Raw genomic sequence first — 19,889 nt, 5'->3', positions numbered from 1 at the left:
TTTTTTTTCTACTTAAAATGTTCTGACAGTTTCCTTTCCGGCTCCTGTAACTGCCGCGTAATTGGCTAGGGCTCTCTCTGAATTCACCGTGGGATAGATTTTCGCTTAACTGCTGCATGTCCTGCTTGTGGGCATGTAGGTTGCTCCATAAATGTTTCTTAATGAGAGTAAGTGTTGCCCAAACTGAACCACATTGTCAAACCGAAGAAGATGAGGATCTGAGATGTTAAATCAACCGAATATAAATCGCCACTGCCTGCTTTTTTTTTTTTTTAACTACTTCTAAAGTCTTGTGAAATAATTTTTGTCCGTGAGTGTTCTTACCTATTTTCTAATGGTTACTGGCGTGCTAGATTTGGCTCCATATTGTGGATTAACAGCAAGGAATGATATGATAGGCCATTAATAAAAATATTTATTCCCGGGACTGGCCCAGTGGCTTAGTGGTTAAGTTTGGCGTGCTCCGCTTTGGCAGCCTGGGTTCACAGGTTCCGATCCCAAGCATGGACCTGCACCACTCATCAAGCCATGCTGTGGTAGCGACCCACCTACAAAGTGGAGGAGGAGTGTCACAGATGTTGGCTTGGGGCCAATCTTCCTCAAGCAAAAAGAGGAGGACTGGCAATAGGTGTTACTCAGGGCCAATCTTCCTCACCAAAAAAAAAAAATTATTTTCCACTACCAGTTAGCCTGCATCTGATATAGGTCACAGCATCTGATGATAAGAAAAAAGGGAAAAGATGTCTTAAATCTTGAGCATTTTTTCTCTTGCTTGTTTGTCATTAGAGATGTGTTTAACCCTTTAATGAATTGCTTGTGCACACACGTGTATATGTGTATGCATGTATGCACATGTGCTTGGGGGCTTATGTTGGTGCTTGGGGGCTTATGTTGGTGCCTGTCCAGGTTTGGGAAGAACTAGACAATCTCCACAATGTCTTGGCAGGTCAGGTCGCCTTGACTTAAAGTCTATTGTTTTTATGTTCTCTGGGGAACCGCTACTCTGGATCCATAGTCTGCTGGCTCATCTCTGTTTTTAAGTTGTCGCACTTGGTCTAAAGCCTTTGGATACATAATGTGTTTCTGCCATTGATGAGTTGGTTGGCAGTGAGGGGCTGGTAAACTTTTTCTTTCAAAGGCATTTAATGATGATCAAACATTAGTGAGGCCATCTAAGAGCAGTTTTCACAAGTAGTCCCTGTGCTAAAGACCCCAGCTGCAGGTTAGAATACTGTTGGGCCATCAAAATATTAAGCAAATAAATCTTTAGGTTGCTACTGAACATGAAATGAGGCTGTGACTATTTTTAATTTCCCAGGGGATTCTGGAATAGCCATTACATGGCCCACAATTTTTTTTATTTTGGTCTTCATGTTGTTAGTATTGTAAATTGGATGACAATTCTTGTCCACAGTTATTTCAAGACTTCTGCAGGGAGTTATTTATAAGGGATTTAAAAAAAACAAAATCTCATTCATTCTTATGCCATCTAATTGTCTCTTTGCCTTGGCTAGATCTATTCAGTGAACAAGAAAAATCAGAATTAGATGTGGAAGGAGGCCAAAAGCAGGGGCAGAAGATGGTAGTGGAAATATCAAAATCAGGGACCTTGTGAAGCACATTGTGATGTAAAAGGAAGGAAAGAATCTTTAAAATAGATTTGTTCTGCCTTTTTTTTTTTTTCTTAAAAGATTTGCTATCTATTTTTATAGCCTTGTCTAAGGCGGGGAAGCTGGTCCAGGATTCATGAGGTCACTTGCCAGCCCTGCCCTTTATTCCAATTGGTTTTTAATGACCTAGTCAGGAGGGAGGTTTTGATGGGAGGGAAGAAGTGGAAATGGGTAAGTGCAGGAGCTGGGCGGGCCATTTGGCCATCGAAGACCATCATTTTATTCACCAGGAGCCCAGCCTCCAACTGAAGGAGTTCTTACTTATCGTATGTGCTGTTGCAGGAAGCTGGATTTATTAAGTACTTCCTGAGTGCCACGCACTAGTACCTACCTTAGTAAGTGAGAAGATAAGGACTATGGAGGCTTATCACCAGGATGAAGAATATGAATATAAAGGCTTGGCATAGTGGTCTGATAGAAGTAAGCATTCAGTAACCATTGGTTGTTAGCAATATCTGTATTGAATTTATAACAACTCCTCATACCAATGCAGTGAGTTGGCACAACTGTCAAGCCCATTTTACTGATGAAAACATTGCATCTTAGGGAAGTGGAGTACCTCGCCCAAGGTTACCCAGATAGTAATTGCCTGAGTCTGAGTTCATATCCAGGTTGGAATGATTACAAAACTTATGTACATAAGCACCAATAATATTAGTGATGAGTACCATCTGTGTAATGGGTGCTCGCTGTTTACAACTACTTTATAGACATTTAATCTTTATGACAACCCGGTGATGTTGGTCTCATCTGACTTGCCTAACATCACACAGCTGATAAGAGGTGGGGTAGAGTTTTGAATTCAACTTGTGATTCTACCTTCTGTGCTGTCAGAGTGATTTCAGTCCCGGAGGCCAAGGAACTAAGGGGTGAAATATCTGTGTTTTTACCAAAATTAGTCTCGTAATTATGAGCTGGAGTTCAGCTCTGATTTTCCACTTTAGTTCTCCCTGCAGCCTTTCTACCCTCCTTTTACCTGGTGAAGTTGATGGATAGTTGAAGGGAATCCATCACCATCCCCGAGAGTGAACAGCTCAAATGCCCCTGCTCTGACCAGTGCCGCAGGGAGAAAGGACAAGGAGCAACGCATCTGTGCATCAGCTGCCCCTTCTTCATGTGTAGCAGAAAAAATGGGTGCACTGAAGTCAGGCTGACTATGTGATTTTGGGTAAATTCTTCATCTTGATGACCTGTTTCCTTATCTGTGAAATTGCAGTGATAATATTGCCTTTGTAGGGTAATTTTAAAAAATAAAGAATATTCAGGGCACGTGAGCACCGTGGCATCTATTTGGTTTTGCCAGTCAGAACCCACCCTTGCCTGTCTGTGAATTTTGAGGTCTTAAAAGCCTGCTTCACCTAACACATGCTCATAAAATACCTTAGCCTACTTTTGTATTTCAAAAAACGGATTTATTTAGCAAAGCCTTGACCGTGGGGATTTGCATAAATGTCAATAGTTTCTGCTAATTGATTTTCTTTGCATACAAAGATAGACTGGATTGGATGTTTTGAAATGTAGGTATTTTCTGGATCACTTTTTCCTTGTTTCTTCTGCCCCTGATTTTGTTTTGTTAAGAAACAGATTTGTACGCTGGCTTCAGAGACCCACTTCTTCAAGCCTGACTATTCCAAGGGCTGATCGCTCCCTGTTGTAGACCTCTGGAGGTGCGAGGCAGTGCAAGAGAGGAAACCAGATGGGATTGAGGTTCTTGGCTGGAAGCCACTTGTAGGTGTTAGGGTGGAATGTCTGGCTGTGGGCCCTGGTTTGCCATTACAAAGGCTGCAAGGATAGGGTGGGTTTGATTTTCCTGTATCCTCTTTCTTCCCAACTTCCATTTGTATACAGGGCTCATTTATCTTGAACCCAACCCTGTTGCTTACTGGTGCCATTATCATATTCCCTTAATTTATTACTCATCTTTGGTTTAGTACCTTACTGGGGAATTAGGAAAGGAGACAAGAGCCTCACATATAAAGGGATGTTTAGTAGCCTCCAGTAGCACAGAAATCGAGAACCTCTCTTAAGGAACCTCCACTTAACCAGCTTGTTCTCCATTCTGAAAGATGCCCTCAGACTGCTGACTGCACACATTGGCTAGTAGGCTGCTGTGTTAGTTATCACTTCCATGTGACAAACTATCCCCAAACTTAGTGGCTTAAAACAATGCATTACTTCATACAGTTTCTATAGATCAGGAATCTTGGAGTGGCCCTGGCTGCGTGGTTCTAGGCCAGGGTCTCTGATGAGATTTCAGTGGATGTCAGCCCAGGTTGTTGGTCTTCAAAAGGCTTGACTGGGGCTGGATGATCCACTTTCAAGGTGACTCGTTTGTATGCCTGGTTAGTTTGTGCTGATTGTTGGCAGGTAGCCATGTGGACTTCTCCATAGGGTTCTTAAGTGATCTTATGACACAGCAGCCAGCTTCCCTTGAGTGAAAAACCAGAGAGAGATAAAGTTGAAAGTTGTAATGTCTTTTACGACCTAACCTCAGAAATCACAGTCCATCATTTCTGCAGTATTAGGTCAGCCCTATTTAATGTGGGAAGGGGGACTACACAGGAGCTTGAATACCTGAAAGCCAGAATCAGTGGGTGCTCTTCCCACTATGAGTTGCATGCTTTCCAATAGTCTGCCATTTATTCCCAAACCTGCTTACACTTATTATATTGTTACTATAATAATATAATTTAACTAAATATTATGTAAACCCATGAAATATAAGTGGAGAAAAAAGAGAGAGCTGCTGTTTCCTGGAAAACTTATTTGAATTCTTTAGGAAGACTTGATAAAGTTTGGTTGCTTAAAAATTGTAGTTAAATTAGGTGTAGGAAGGACTGTAAACTATAAAGAGAAGTCAAAAAAAATTGTAAAGCACCCAAATTGCTTTGCATGTGTCTTTGCATTATCACTTCATTTCAGATGAACCCATATTGGAAATCATAGAGTAAATTATAAGTATAGTTTATGTCAAGAAAGATGCTATAGGATCCTAAACAGGAACATAGGTTCAAAGAAAGTTCTCAGTCTACTTTAAAAGATGGATGAAAGAATGAACACTGTGTGTGTTCAAATAAGATACTTTAAGTATGCATGAATAATTTTGTATAATTTCTTCTTTTGTGCAACTGTTTTGATTAACTCATTATATGCTGGTCTCAAACGTGTTGGAAAGAGGACTTTTAATGTATGAGATATTCCATAGGTTCTTTTTTACCTATTAATTATTACAAGAGGAAATTTACCACATTCTGTTCTCTCAAGAGCCATATAAATCAAGGCATTACTTTTTTGCAATATCGTATTTCTTCAAATCTAAGATGCGTAGTTTTTTAACATTTCAGAAATTGAAATGCATTCTGCTATCAATGGCATGTTGTCATATAATTGACAGTATTTTTTCTGTTATTGCTTCAAAAACTATAATTGTTACCTTAGATTTGATTGAACGTGGTGTGTTTTATGATTTTATTTTCTAGAAAATGTTAAATACATGCGAATTGCTTGTTACAGTTGAGGTGGGGATATCTGCCCAGCTGTGTTTTGGCTGAGCGTGTCTAAGTGTATTAAAAAAGTTTTATATTGCAGCGGCTTGATTTAAAAAGTAACTCATATTTTATCTTTTTTAAGTGAAGGTAGTAAAAATCACATTTATGTACTCAGTTTTCTCGTGTAAAATGAGAGAGTTGACATACATTATGTCTCAAGGCCCTGTCAACTTGAACATCCTAAGATTCTGGGTCTTTTCTAGAGGAAACCAGAACTTAATTCTTAATGTTGAGGAGTATCAGATGTCTTTTTTAATAGGATAAAATCCATCAACCCTCTCCAACAAACACTGCCCATGAGGGCATATTCCTAAAGCTCACCTATGTTTTCATGGGGTTAATGGACTTAGAGCTTGTTCCTGAACTTCTCGGGGTCCTTTGACCTCAAACTAAGCATGTTGTAAAAATATGTGAAGTAGAACATTTTGAATTCTTCTTAGTTTATGGACTATTCCTTAAGGCTCAAACCTTTGCTAGTATCCTCCACCTCAGTCTGGCTAGATTCCTTACTTTTCATTTGTCCCAGCCATAGATATACTCTAACTGGTGCCCTGGTGCTGAGGATAAGGGAACAAATACCAGTATGGAAGGGAAAGAAAGCTCTCAAAATACTTCAATAACATGATCTCTTCTCCATAACTCAAAGCTCTGCCACATAGGGAAGAGCTGTTGATAGAAAAAAAAAAAAAATCATTGTTATACTTTCCGAGTCTTCTTAGTAGTGTTTGAAGATCCGTAAAAGCTTTTTCCACCTAGAGGTACAAAGTGTCGATAACACCCTCAGGTACCGAGTCCGTTAAAAAAATAGGGAAAGCACTAGGTCTAACACTTAAGTGCCTTGAACAGCTTGCTTTTATCTTTTCTTTACATAGCTGCTGTTCTTGTTGTGTTGTGTTGATAAGACTTACCGGAGGAAGATGTCCTGGCTTGAACATTTTCAAAAAGTGGGCTTCATTTGTACTGATGCAAAAATTTATCTCCATGGATCCCCTTCTTTGATGCTCAAATCAGCAACTTTAGCAGTTCACACCTGGATTAATCACCGAGCAGTGTTCATCCCAGACTTAGCGAGTGTTTGGAGATTTGCCACATGTCTCTCCTGTCTGTAGTGGGCACCACAGCAGGAAACCCTCCTGCATGGGCACAACTCATCACTTTGTATGACGTGGGTTTCAATTGGTGGCTTTGCTTTTTCCTTTACAGTGCTGTTTCTTTTATCTGTCTATCTTTCCGCATCTGGTAACCTGGGGGTTAGGAAACAATTCACTTTTCCTCTAATCATATTAAATTAATTGCAGGTGAGTGGCTTTGTTAGCATCCAAAATTGTCTTTAGAATTTGCTCTAGTGGTTCTAGTCTCTCCTTATTAAAGGATAGAATAAGTGATAGGAGTACGTTTTTCCTTGCACCGTCCTAATGGACACTTGTAATTTAAGAGAGACTCTATTTAGTGGCAATAATGTGTCACTTTCTCTGAAATAATAAAAAATCAACACTGACATGTGCCTGGGGATCTACTATATATTCGTCTTAAACCAGTATTTTTAATGTTACAATGGGAAGGTATTAATTATTTTTATTCTATATATATATGGGCTTTGGTATTTTGCCAAAAAATAAGCTTTGAGGTCAGATTTGTTTTATTTTTTTCCCCAGCTTTATTGAGGTATAATTGACAAATTAAAATTGTATATATTTAAGGTATACAATGTAATGATTTAATCTATGTATACATTTTGAAATGATGCCCACAATCAAGTTAATTAACATATCCATCACTTCACATAGTTACCTTTTTGTGTATGTGGTGAGAATACTTAAAAAGGTCTACTCTCTTAGCAAATTTCAAGTATACAATATAGTATTATTAACTATAGTCACCATGCGATACATTATATCCCCAGAACTTATTCCTTTTATGACTGAAAGTTTGTACCCTTTGATCAACATCTCTTCATTTCCCCCACACCCAAGGCCCTAGCAACCACTGTTCTGTTCTCTGGTTCTATGAGTTTGACTTTTTTAGATTCCACGTAAAGATGAGATCATATACTATTTGTTTTTTTGTGTTTGGCTTATTTCACTTAGCAGAAAGTTCTCCGGGTTCATCCATGTTGCAAATTGCAGGATTTCCTTCTTTTTTATGGCTGAATAATATTCCATTGTGTGTTTATGTATATATGAGTGTGTGTATACGTATCTTGGCTATTGTGAATAATGCTGCAATAAACATGAGTGCAGATATCTCTTTGGGATAGTCAGTTCATTTCTTTTGGATATATACCCAGAAATGGGATTGCTAGATCATTCAAATTTGTTTTAAATTCTTATTCATCACCATTGAGCCATGTGAACTTAGACGTGTTTTGTAAACTCTCTGAGCCTCTGTTTTCTGACGTATAAGAAGGGAAAAAAATCCCTTCTTTGTGGGGGTTTGGGACAGATTGAAAGAAGCAATGGATTAAATTACGTAGTATGGCACCTGCCATCCTCTCAGCAAGCACTGTAGAAATATTAGAGATATTTCAAAAGAGAACAAAGGAAAAAAATTGAAGTAAATTTAAAAATTTAAAGTACAATGTAGACACATATTTTCATGTAGATGATTGGCATTTCAGAAACTGAAAACATTGCAAAATCAGCTCATCACATGAAAATGTCCCTCAAATTTTCAGATAAGTTTGTTCAAAGGTTCTTGGAAGTTGGAGTGGGGTCAAAAACAGCTGCTGCTTCATGACCCCTGAGAGGATAAGAATGAAGGGCTAAGATGGGCCGGCCCCGTGGCTTAGCGGTTAAGTGCGCGCGCTCCGCTGCTGGCGGCGCGGGTTCGGATCCCGGGCGGGCACCGACACACCGCTTCTCCGGCCACGTTGAGGCCGCGTCCCACATATAGCAACTAGAAGGATGTGCAACTGTGACATACAACTATCTACTGGGGATTTGGGGGAAAAAAATAAAATAAAAAAAAATTAAAAAACAGAAACCGGCTTTAAAAAAAAAAAAAAAGAATGAAGGGCTAAGAAAAGTGTAAAGATTATTCAGTTGTCTGCTTTAGAACACTATTTTTTATAGTAATAAATGACAAAAAAATCTTCTGGTAATTTCCCTCAAATGCTCACCTTCTAAAGGAGATAGTCTCAAGGAGATATTCAAGTTGGTTCCTTATTTGTGAGTTCACTAAGGAAAGTGAACTCCAAGACGAGTATTGTTATTTTTATTGTTATATGATTTTATTATTTAGCTCCACCTATTATGAAAAGGATTTGAGCTATCTAGTGTGTGGGGTGTGTATAATTTGATCCTTTCCATTCCTTTGTGAGAAGCCTAATCTAGCAGAGTAGTAGTACTTGAGAATGAAGTTCCTAAAGCTTTTTGCTTTGGAAGGTTCATTGTTCTCCTCAGTTTTCCATCATTTGTTTTAGAGCAAAGATGTGCATTTGTGAGATCATAGCCCATTGTAGTGCAAGTGATTTTAGGTCATACATAAGCTTTTATGCCTGGTAATATAGTCCATTTCCTGAGTAAAAAAATGCATATTCCTAGTCTCCTTCTCTGGAAATTATGACTGAATATATCAGGATGGGGTCCTAAATCTGATTTTTTTTAAGCAAGCACTCCAGTTGAAAATGTAAATTCAAGCAAGGCTGGACAACCCTTGCTTCCACAGTCAACCCACTGGAAGCAATGGCCAAACTCCTCTGTTTCTTGGGAGTGAAATGTGAGCTTACTCTAACCAACAAGACCTGAATTTGGAGAAGTGGCTCAGAGGGAATGGTGCAAGGAGGAAATAAAATCTATCACCAGCTTTGAATAAACATTGTGTGTTCATGGTCTGTCAAATCTCTATGTGGTACTACTGGCTGTATTTTACTTAGAAAATGATTCCACTTGTGATCAACAGTCTTAATGTTACAGAGGGGAGGCCCACAAAGTGGTTGTCATCTGTGAGGAATGAAAATGAACCAATTAAAAATAGAAACTTAGATACAAATAGGGGCACTTGGTCCCCTGGTTGGGCTTTATTAGCATTTACCTCTAGTTCTTAGGACGATGTTGTATTTAACATGGAGAAGGATGATAATTAAATATTCTTCAAGGATGAGAAAGCCTATTAGTGTCCTGGACTTCCATAGATCTGCAATACAGTGACAGGAGAGAGACTGCAATCTGGCCAGACCTGGATCAGATGCTATTTTATTGTTGTTAATAGACTCTTGGGTTTGGCACCAGGTGTCCTCTGTTGAAGGCATGCTGCAGAGTGACATTAATGGTGAAAGAGGCTGTGGTTGGGGGACTTGTCTACATGGCTATCTCATATTAATTACTGACTAATTTTAAGGCTCATATTACATATGGTGATTTCCTGCCAAAAGCAAATTTAGCAAGGTGATTACGTTATTGAATGAAAGCCTTCCAGGTGTCAGTCTATGAACATTTAATCACCTCATGTTTTTGAGGGTCCACTTTGTGCCTGGTGGAAAGTTCTGGAAATGCCATGGTCAGATGGAGAGACAAAACTGATGAGGAGACTGACATTGATCCGTTTACTTCAATAAATGTATAATTACCAAATGGGGGATATGCAGGAGGAAGGAGAGCAATAAGGCTCTGTGAGAGGGTATGGCAGTGGCATCTAATCAAGTGTATTCATTATCTACTGCTGTATAAGAAATTACCCCCCAAATTACCCCCAGACTTAGCAATTTAAAACAACAAATGTGTAATCTCACACAGTTTCTGAGGGTCAGGAATCCAGGAGTGGTATAACTGGGTGGTCCTGGCTCAAGGATTCTGAGAAGGATGCAGCGAAGCTGTTGGCTGGGGCTCCAGTCATCTGAAAGGTTGACTGGGGCTGAAGGATGTAGATCACTTACATGGCTCTGGGCAGGAGGCTTCAGTTCTTGGCTGCTCACATCATGACAGCTGGGTTTCCCCAGCGCAAGTAGTCCAAGAGGGAGTAGAGAGTATGCACACGACGAAGATGGAAGTGGTTGTGTCTTATAACCTAACCTTGGAGGTGACATATACCATCACTTCTACATTCTCTTGGTCACAATGGTGCACTGTGGGTGGAGAATACATAAGAATCTGAATACCAGGAAATGGGCATCATTAAGGGCCATTTTGGAGGCCACCAATTCACGGAGTCTGGGGGGTTGTTGGAAGGCTTTTCTTAGAAGGTGCTGTTCAAGCTGAGATACAAAGGATGAGTAGGTTGAGTGGGGCTGATTTGATAGAGGGCCTTTCTTGCGTGGTCAGAGAATGATATGTTTTGAAACAGTGAATGAAGGCCAGTGTGGATAGAGCAGAAAGAGCTGGGAATCATGCTGAGAGATGATGCTGAAGAGGTTGGCAGAAACCAGACCACACATGTCCTTTCAGGTCACATTAAGGATTTTGTTCTTTGGAGACTTAAGCTGGTGAATGACATAATCAGATTTACTCTTTTTTTTTTTTTTTTAACTCTTTGCCAGTTTTTTTTTTTTTTAAATGCTATCGTAACTTTTTTTTTTTTTTTGAGGAAGATCAGCCCTGAGCTAACATCTATTGCCAATCCTCCTCCTTTTTTTTTCTTTTTTCCCCTTTTCTCCCCAAAGCCCTAGTAGATAGTTGTACGTCATAGTTGCACATCCCTCTAGTTGCTGTATGTGGGACGGCGCCTCAGCATGGCCGGACAAGCGGTGCGTTGGTGCGCGCCCAGGATCCGAACCCTGGCTGCCAGTAGTGGAGCGTGGGTAGTTAACCGCTAAGCCACGGGGCCGGCCCCATCTCTGCCAGTTTTGAGCAGAATGGATTGTAGGTAGGGAAGCTAGTTTGGATGCTGTTAGAGTTGTCCAGGCTAAAGATCATGGTGGATGAGAACATTGGCAGTAGATATAGTAGTGGATGGATGTGAAATATATTTAGGAGGAAAATTTTTCAGAACTTAGAGTTGCAGTGAAGGGGTTATCCAGGATGATTGCTGAGGTTCTGGCTTCTAGAATGGGATGGATGGAAGTGACATTCCAAAAGAGGACCAGGTGTATGGAATACATGACAGAATTGACCCTGAACTTAGAGATATTGTTGCATGCAGTAGTGACTGTGTCAGGTGGTTCAGGTACAGGGATGAGCAGGGAAGTCTTTGCCAGGAAAAATGATTCACAAAAGCACACTGCATTTTTAGAACCATCTGACCAGTTTTGTTTTAATTTATGTGTGAGTAGCTAAAGTCTGGCAAAGTATGACAGGGGATTCTTGGTGTTTCCCTTTTGATTATCATTCTTGTCTTTTAAAGCAAGTTATTGAAATCTTTTAAATCCCAGTTTAATTTATTTTTTGAAGTGTTGGAGTCCATTAGGATGTATTAGTTCAGGTCTCTATTTCACTTTCCCACTATCTCCAAAAAGAATTCACTAACTCTCTCTCATATAATCTTTCTAACACACACACAAACACACATACACTCTTACTTGTCAAAGAATTCAGTGTAACATATCATAATATTTAGCATTTGAGAGTCTAAGGGGACCAACAGCTGATGATTCTTGTATGCTAGACAAGAAATATGTTAATTGAACACCTACTTTGTGCCAGGCTCTGTGTCAAGGACTTTCATATTTTTTAAAATGGCACCTCTTCCTCTCACCCATCAAAGATTTACTCTAGAACCGAGCACTGTTCTAAGCACGTGTTACATGCCAGGCAGTGGACTTAAGAGCTGTTCTCTCCCGTCCATTCCCTTGAGTGAAAGGCAGAAAACATCAGCCATACTCTGCCCATGAGCAACTTACACTCCTGCCATAGGGACATGACAAGAGCATGTGAATGTGGTATGGCAATAGTAGACAAGATAAGGCCCATAGGTATTGCCCCATAGCTATTCTGAGGAGGAGCAAAATCCCTAGAATATAATGATATTCATGATGTTAGGGATTTTTGTCTTATTTGGTTCATTGCTGATTCCTAAGCTTCTGGAAGGACCTAGCATAGGATAGGCCTTCAGGACACACTTGTTGCAAGAATGAATGAGCAAATCACCGTATGGTTGTTTTTTTTTTTAACTTTTTATTTCAAAATAATTTAGACTTAGAGAAAAGTTGCAAAAATAGTATGGAGAGTTCCCCTAAGATCCTCCACCCAGCTTCTCCTAATGTTAACATCTTACATAACCATGGTACAGTGATCAGAAACAGGAAACTAACATTGGCACAATACTATTAACTAAATGAAGGACTATTTGGATTTCACCATTTTTTTCCCACTAATGTCCTTTTTTGGTTTCAGGATCCAATATAGGATCCCACGTTGCATTTAGTTGTCATGTCTTCTCCAACCTGGGACATGCAAAGTCCTTCATGACTTTGACACTTTTCAGGAAGAGCTATGGTCAGTTATTCTGCAGTACGTCCTTCAGTGTAGGTTTGTCTGATGACTGAAGGCTGGATAAGACTTTGTGCTGGAAAAGACTTCATGAAGGAAGGGGGACTTTTGGTGGACTTGATGGAGGGGTAAGAATTGGATGGAGAGAAAGATCTAAAGAGGATTTTTCAGGCAAGGAGAACTGTGTGCAAAGGTATCTATCCTGGAGCACTTGGTTCTCGTCTGCATGTGCAGTGATGCGTAGCCTTAGCTGACTGGTTAAGAGTTGTAGTCACTCTTTGTCCAGCTGCCTGGCTACTTTGGCTCTTGCCTTTTTCTCATCAGCAAGAAGATAGTCTTGATTCGGGCTCAACGCCAGCCTCTACATGCTGCCTGCTGTGCTACTGGATTCGGGCTTTGACTTCCTAGGTGTCAGAGCTGATGTGCTTTTTGTCATCTTTTCGCCAGACTTTACACCCTTCTCTAGTCTGGGGACACTGGGTCTTATATTTATTTTATTTTTCTTCTTATTATATTTGCTAAGATTTAGCAAGCACTACCAGACCCTAGGCCTTGCCTTCTCAATGGCGAGCGATATCATCCCTAAGGGGGCAAGCATTGGTTCTTGAGGGGGTGAAAAAAATCTTACTTTTTTTATATGTAAGGACAGATATGCCTACAATACTTAAACAGACATGCAGGATATCTTTGGTATTAAAACTGTATTGGAGGGGAAGATTGATTGATTGGGGGGGGGAATCTAAAAAAGCTCATTGGTAACAATGGTTGAAAAACACTGATCTAGGCCAAAAGATTTTCCTATATTATCTCATTTAATTTTACAACACTACCTTGAGGAAAGTATTCTTATTATCCCCATTAAAAAGTACAAATGAGGAAACTGAGAATTAGCAGAATTGAGTAACTTGCCCAAGGTCACAGAGCGAGTGTGGACTGGGTATGTCCTCTAGGACAGTAGACTTCCAAGTCCAAGGTCTACACGGTGATCATCCTTGTCCATTTGTAGCTTTATTCATATTAAAAACCAATTAGAAAGTCAAAAGAAAAAAATACATAGCATATCCTAAAACCAAGGAAAACTTTTCTAGGCTTATTTATTCTTGGGAATTTCTAGTTATATTACCCCATGATTAGTTAATAATTGTGGGTTAATAATTGTAGGCCAACTCTGGATACAACTGTGGCCCTGGTGTTAGGATTGTAGTCAGCCAGGTGTATAGTCCCATGAAGGCAGGGCCTTTTGTCTGTCCTCTGTGGCATCTCCAGTGCCCAGAACAGTGCAACACTTAAGAAGCACTCCAAACATGTGTGTTGAATGAATAAAGGGAAAAGGATGTTATATTTTAAGAAAAAAATTTCAAAGCCAAACTGAATTAATTCTGTTTGATGTTAGGGCCGTGATGTTTTCACTTAAAAAAATAAACACCAACCACCAAAATGCAGGACAAGACTCATATACCTACCACAGAGAAAATAAGTTCTGGGTGGCCAGTTGAGTTTGATGTAGAAACCGCCTGTAGCTACTCAAACTCCAAACGTATGACTTAATATTGTTATACCATGCATAGCTGATAGATTAAATCAGACTTAATTTTTCCATCCATTTTGAGGTGCTCAGGAAAAAAAAGCAAAAAACCCCACAACCCAACCAGTATTATTGTTTGAGATAGAATGGTGACAATGCAATGGAGGGAAATGTAATGAGGGCGTCTTCTTTTCTTTTCTCTTTTCTTTCTCAATTGAGTATCAAGAACTGCTATTTATGTTTGAGGTTAGGAGCAAACCTACCTGAGATGCATTATTGCGCTGGACAGATGAGCAAAACCCCAAGTTGTATTAGGATGTAGTTTCTCTCCCTAAGAAATTTTACATTTACCATCTGTGAACAGGAAACATAAAGTGGTCAGCATATTACATAAAACCTATGAATTCATCTCATAATCTTTACCAAGGGTCACACATGTGCATCCACTTGAGATATGTTGAAGGTTCAGGAGTAGCTACAGCATTAAGTTAGATTTGCCAAACTACCCCCTATAGGCAAATGCAAATTTCAGTTTTCACAGGCCCTTCCCAAAGTGAGTAATTCAGAGGATCTGGGCCCAAGAAAGGCTAGATTAGTTCAAAAGAAGTCCATTTTCATATATATGAGTGGAGATAGACAAAAGGATGGTGACGTCACCCCCGAGTCCTCATTTTCCTGTTCCCTGTGGCATTTACCGGCAGCATTGAGAGGGCTTCTAAGAAAATCTACCACAAGTACAAATGAAAGAAGAAGTGGTGTAGCTCAGAGTCTGGGCGTGGTTAGGAATTTTTCTGGCTGCTTCAAAGGATAAGCCACTCTTCCATTCCCATGTTAGAGGCAAGCTTCTTTTGGATGTGGGTTCAAATATCTTTTTCTAAATCACATTTTTTTTGAGTCCTGTAAAGTGGCTTTTTTGTTTCTCTTTGCTTTTAATTCTTCTTTTCCCACCCCCTTGAAGCTTAGAAGACCTGTGACGTTATATGGTAATTAGATGGTAATGTTGGGAAATGGGGACACAGACACAGACACAGACACACACACACACACTCAGAGCCCTGTGACCCGGGCAGGCGGTACTCCAGTCCTCTTCATGGACAGGTGAGTGCTTCAGGGTTCCAATTATAGGCTTTCTGCCTCCTAACACTCAGCCTTTGAGAACCCTCTCAGCAGGAACGCTGCACGTTCTACAGACACTCCATTCTACACACTGAATGACCTAATATAATTATTCAAAATTGAAAATCACTTTCTCTTCAACATGAGTAATTCAACCCCCCCTCCCTTCTTTTTGGAGTTACTAACTTAAGACACTCCTTTTCTGCCTCTTATCAGAATCAGGCTTATCTAGTCCTCTGATGAGCCCCATGTAGGGAAATTGTACCAGCTCTGCTTTCGGGAACCCCTCTTGTCAAATCTTTCCTCTGTGGCTGCTAAAAAAAAAAAAAAAGACACACAAGTAGCTCTTTTGGCTAATGCATTTCTCCAACCTTGGTGGAGGCCTGTTTCAGACCAGCAGTGTGGATCTTATTGTCTATAATTCACATGGAAAAATCATTTTAACAATATGTCAAGTATATCAAATAATTGCTCTTTGGCTTCCTCCTGGGGAGATGATTTGCTGTCCCAAGCAGTGATGTGAGCAGGCTGCGGGCCAATCCCAATGTAGGTAAATTGATTGTTTCCCATGAATGCCCGACTCTCCATTGCCATGGTCCACCTGAAATTAGAACTGAGATTCTACATGAATCAAAAGAAGAGCTGGCCTGAGGTGACAGGTTCAAAGGGGGTTCTCCGGCATTTTTATTTTTTTCTTGGCCCAGGGAGTCCAATTTTTTTCAGGTTTTATTCTTGCCAAAGAACAGGTAAAATATCTTCCAAAATTCAAAAGGCATGCTCTCTTGGTCTTAAAAGTTTACAAAAGGCAGTAGCATGGGGTAACCAAGATCCAGGACTTTGAACTTGGACTGTCCAGGAACATTGCTCCAAGTATTTAGCTGAGTGACCTTTGGCAGTTACTTAACCTCTCTGAGTCTCATCTTTCAAAGGGAAGACACATAGTTACCCTTTCTAGGGTTGCATGAGGGTGAGATGCATCAGCTTTTGGCTTGGAGAGTAGAGCCGGGATAGATTTTTAAGGGACCTTGAATGCTAAACGAAGATGGTTAGCTTTTATTCTGTGGATTAGGGCCAGAAGAGTGGAGATATAATTGGATTTGTATTAACGAAAGTGGGGGTGGTGGACTGGAATACCAGCACAGTGCTTTCAAAATGTTCTGCACCAGTAGAGAATATTTTTGGCTTATAATAATCACTTAGTAAAATGGCGGGTGCTATTTAATAATTATTATAAGTAAAATAATAATGATGATGACAGTAATGGTGATGGAAGGTCCAGCTTTATTCCTGCTGTATTTTAAAGATTTTATTTATTTATTTTTCCCCCCAAAGCCCCAGTACATAGTTGTCTGTCATAGCTGCACATCCTTCTAGTTGCTGTATGTGGGACACGGCCTCAGCATGGCTGGAGGAGTGGTGCCTCGGTGCGCACCCAGGATCCGAACCCGGGCCGCCGGCAGCGGAGAGCACGCACTTAACCGCTAAGCCACGGGGCCGGCCCTCCTGCTGTATTTTAAAGTAAATCCGACTCTCCTGTTTGACCCGCATCACCACATCCATTTACAAGGTTGTAGCAACTCTTAGTGGGCCCATATTTCCCTGGCTACCGTGAGCCGGGACCACGTGATAACCCCCCTCCCACACTGGGTGCCCTGAAAGCCATGTTTATCCCCCTATACTCCCACTCCCACCCCAGGCCATGTGGATGGGCGCGGGCGAGAGGCCGTGCACTCCCGGGGGACACGGCAGCGGCCCCCGAGTGTGAATAGCGCGCATTGACGCCGAGTGAGCGGGCTGGGGACGCCTGGGCAGTGCCTCTGCCTGCGCGCCCCATAAAAGGAGCAGCTGCCGCCGGGGCCGCTCAGACGCGCGAGGATGAGGCGGGCGGCGGCTGAGTGCGCGCCTGGGCTCCGGCAGTGACCGAGGCGGACCTCGGCGACCGCAGGTAACCGCGCGCGGGCGGGCGGGTTTTGTCCTTGGCTTTGGAAGTGACATTAAGAGGAGGGGAGCGGCGGGGGTCAGGGAGGCAGGAAGCAGGCTGGGCAGGGGTGAGGAAGAGGGGAAGCAAGGAAGACGGAAAGAGGAGGAAAGGGAAGGAAGGAAAAGGGGAGGGAAGGAGGGAGGAAGGAAGGGAGCGCCAGGGAGCAGCTGGAACGCGCTGCACTTGCCTCCAGCCCAGGCGTGCAGGTTCCCCACCTCCGACCTCTCCCGGCCGGCGGGCGCCGGCTGCATCCCTCCCCGAAGCGCTCCTTCCCGTGGCGCGCGCATCGCGGATGCTCCAGCCAGCCATGTTTTCTGGGCAAGCATCTCCGCCCGCACAGCTGAGCGGCAAGGCCCGCGCGCGGGGACAGCCTTGGCTGCGGCGTGGGGGCAGGTGGAAGGAGACGGGAGCGGCCGGTCTCCTCCGGGCTCGCGCTGCTTGGAGGTGGGGGTCCTCTGGAGGATGCTTTACTTTGCCTCCAGTGGGTTCGGAGTCAGGATCCCTCCCCCCTCGCTGCCTCCCGTTCCCGCCGTCCCCACTTCACTGGTCTGCTACCACTTAATGAACTGTTGGCTCCCCACCTCCCTGCTCTCCCTCCCCACTCCTCCAGTAGCCTGTATTTTGAGCTGCTTTAAGAGGGTTGTTGGCATAAAATTGTGTTCAGCTGGAGGAAATGGAGAGGGACTGAAAAATAGGAGGGCCTTTTGTGCAGAGCCCCATTGTAGAGCCATCTTTCTCCCCCCATCCATGAGCCTCTGGAGGTCCCCAACACAGAAAGAGGGATGGTGGGGTACCTCAGACCTTCTTGGCATGCTGTCTGTTAGCCGTCCCATCTCCTCCCCTACTGGGATTTTTCATCCTTGGGCAAAAGGTTGCTCTGAGGCTGTGACGGCTCCATTTCACCTGGGATGTCCCTAAATACCCCATGGCTCTAGTTTCCATGGCTTCTCTGCCCACTCACAGGAAATGCAACTTTTGGCAATCACGCCTGTCTGCGATGAGCAGAGTTTCTTCCTCCGGACGGAACCGGATCCACATCAGTGGCTGTGTGAATTTTAGCCTGGGTTGGGCGTTATTAGAGACCTTTGCTTGAGGACTTCTTGGATAGGAGTTTGGGAGTTTCTCAGTTACTCCAGTGACTCCTCAGTTGAACGTTATCTTTAATTTTCTCGTAAAAACAAAGCTTTTTTACAACGTGTGGTGCATTTCAACCCCTAGCTGTGCCTGAGGTGGTCTTGTGGTGGTTTGTATGTGGGATAGAACATATGTGATTGTAGCTCTATTGTAGAATGGATATGGGCAGTATAACCACAGCAGCAAGCTCTATGGAGTGCCCAGGCATGGGCCTGACACCATTCTCTACTCTTTACAATCAGTGCTCATAGATATCTACGGCAACCAAGAATCCCCAGTTAACAGATAAACAGAAGCATGGGGAAATTAATGTGTGTGGTGTCCACAGCAACCACATGGCTGTGCTGGTATTGAACCTAGGCAGTGTCACTCTAGTGCTCATGTTCTTAACCCTGCCTCTTTGCAGCTGGTGGACAGTACAAATTCTCCATGGCTTCATTATTCTGGGGTACTGTGAGGTGGACAAAAGAACACTAACTGTGGGATCAGATAGCTGTGGGTTGAATCTTGGATCCAACATTTACTGAATTTGTGAGTTAACCTGTATAAATCCTATTTGGTATGTTATACTGTAATGGGTATAAAATGCCTAGCACATAATTTGTTAAGTTATTGTTAGATGTATTTTGTAGTTATAAGAGCACAATGTCGTAACCAGTTATAGATTTTAAAGCAGAGGCTGTCTGGGTTTATGATCACTTCTGTCACTAAGAGGCTGAATGAACTTGGCAAAGTACCTAAACCTCTCTAATCCTCACTTTTCACATCTGTAAAGTGGGTTGTTCTGCAACCAAATGAGAAGATATACTTAAAACAGGTAGCACAGGGCCTGACACACATAGTGCTCAAGAAATATTGCTGTAGGGGTTATTTTGTTGTAAATTGGCATAGACTCCTGTAATGGATTTCCTTTTATAGTGTAATATTTGGATTAGTATGGTTCAGCGTTACTCCTTAGGCTGCAATGCATCATAGACCGTCTACAAATCTTAGTTTAAACAGTTTGCTTGCACACATGTACACCCACACTCATGGTCGCGTGCATGCGTGTGCCTGTATGTACACACTCAAACAGTCCAGAACATCTACATTTGAAATTATAGGAACTTAGTGAATTCTGACTTGTTCAGTAAGATCTCTGTTTCTCTTGGCAAAGCAATCGCTCTGACTTTTAAGAGTTAGGGAAATTTCAAAGTTAATTTTAAAACTGTCTGAAAACCAGCTGGAAGAATTAGCACCACACCTAACACTTGCAAGGGAAAAAAAAAATGGGTTGAGTATGACATTTACTTTCTTCATAGGCTCCTAAAACTGTAACATATTCTGCTAAACTGTTACAAATAATCAACTGAAATCTTAACTTAGTTAAACAATTCTAGAGTGAGTATCTTCTCCCATGTGGTTTTATAGATGTTTCGGTAAGTGAGAAGTCATCTAATGAACCATTTTCAAAATACAACGTTGACGTGGATTAACATGTTTTATTATTTTTTTTTTTTAAAGATTTTATTTATTCAGTTTTTTCCCCCCAAAGCCCCAGTAGATAGTTGTATG

The 19,889-nt window shown here is 41.7% G+C and overlaps 1 protein-coding gene across 19 annotated transcripts in view; it reads left to right on the top strand.

Annotated features, from left to right (window-relative positions):
• Window positions 1-19,889, top strand: part of MAGI1 (membrane associated guanylate kinase, WW and PDZ domain containing 1) — a 623,132-nt gene that overhangs the window by 438,100 nt on the left and 165,143 nt on the right. Inside the window, exon 1 of one of the 19 annotated variants that reach the window (XM_087431296.1) lies at window positions 16,941-17,165. The exons of the other annotated variants lie outside the window; for them this stretch is intronic. The gene's annotated coding sequence lies outside the window, so the exon portion shown is untranslated. Of the gene's footprint in view, window positions 1-16,940; window positions 17,166-19,889 lie in introns of those variants that run through there. 19 annotated transcript variants of the gene reach the window in all.

This window comes from Ceratotherium simum, chromosome 5 (genome assembly GCF_057802395.1).
Source record: "Ceratotherium simum simum isolate JZ-2026a chromosome 5, ASM5780239v1, whole genome shotgun sequence".
NCBI lineage: Eukaryota > Metazoa > Chordata > Mammalia > Perissodactyla > Rhinocerotidae > Ceratotherium > Ceratotherium simum.
Note: the sequence above shows the minus strand (reverse complement) of the source record. Positions and strands in the feature narration are given on the sequence as shown.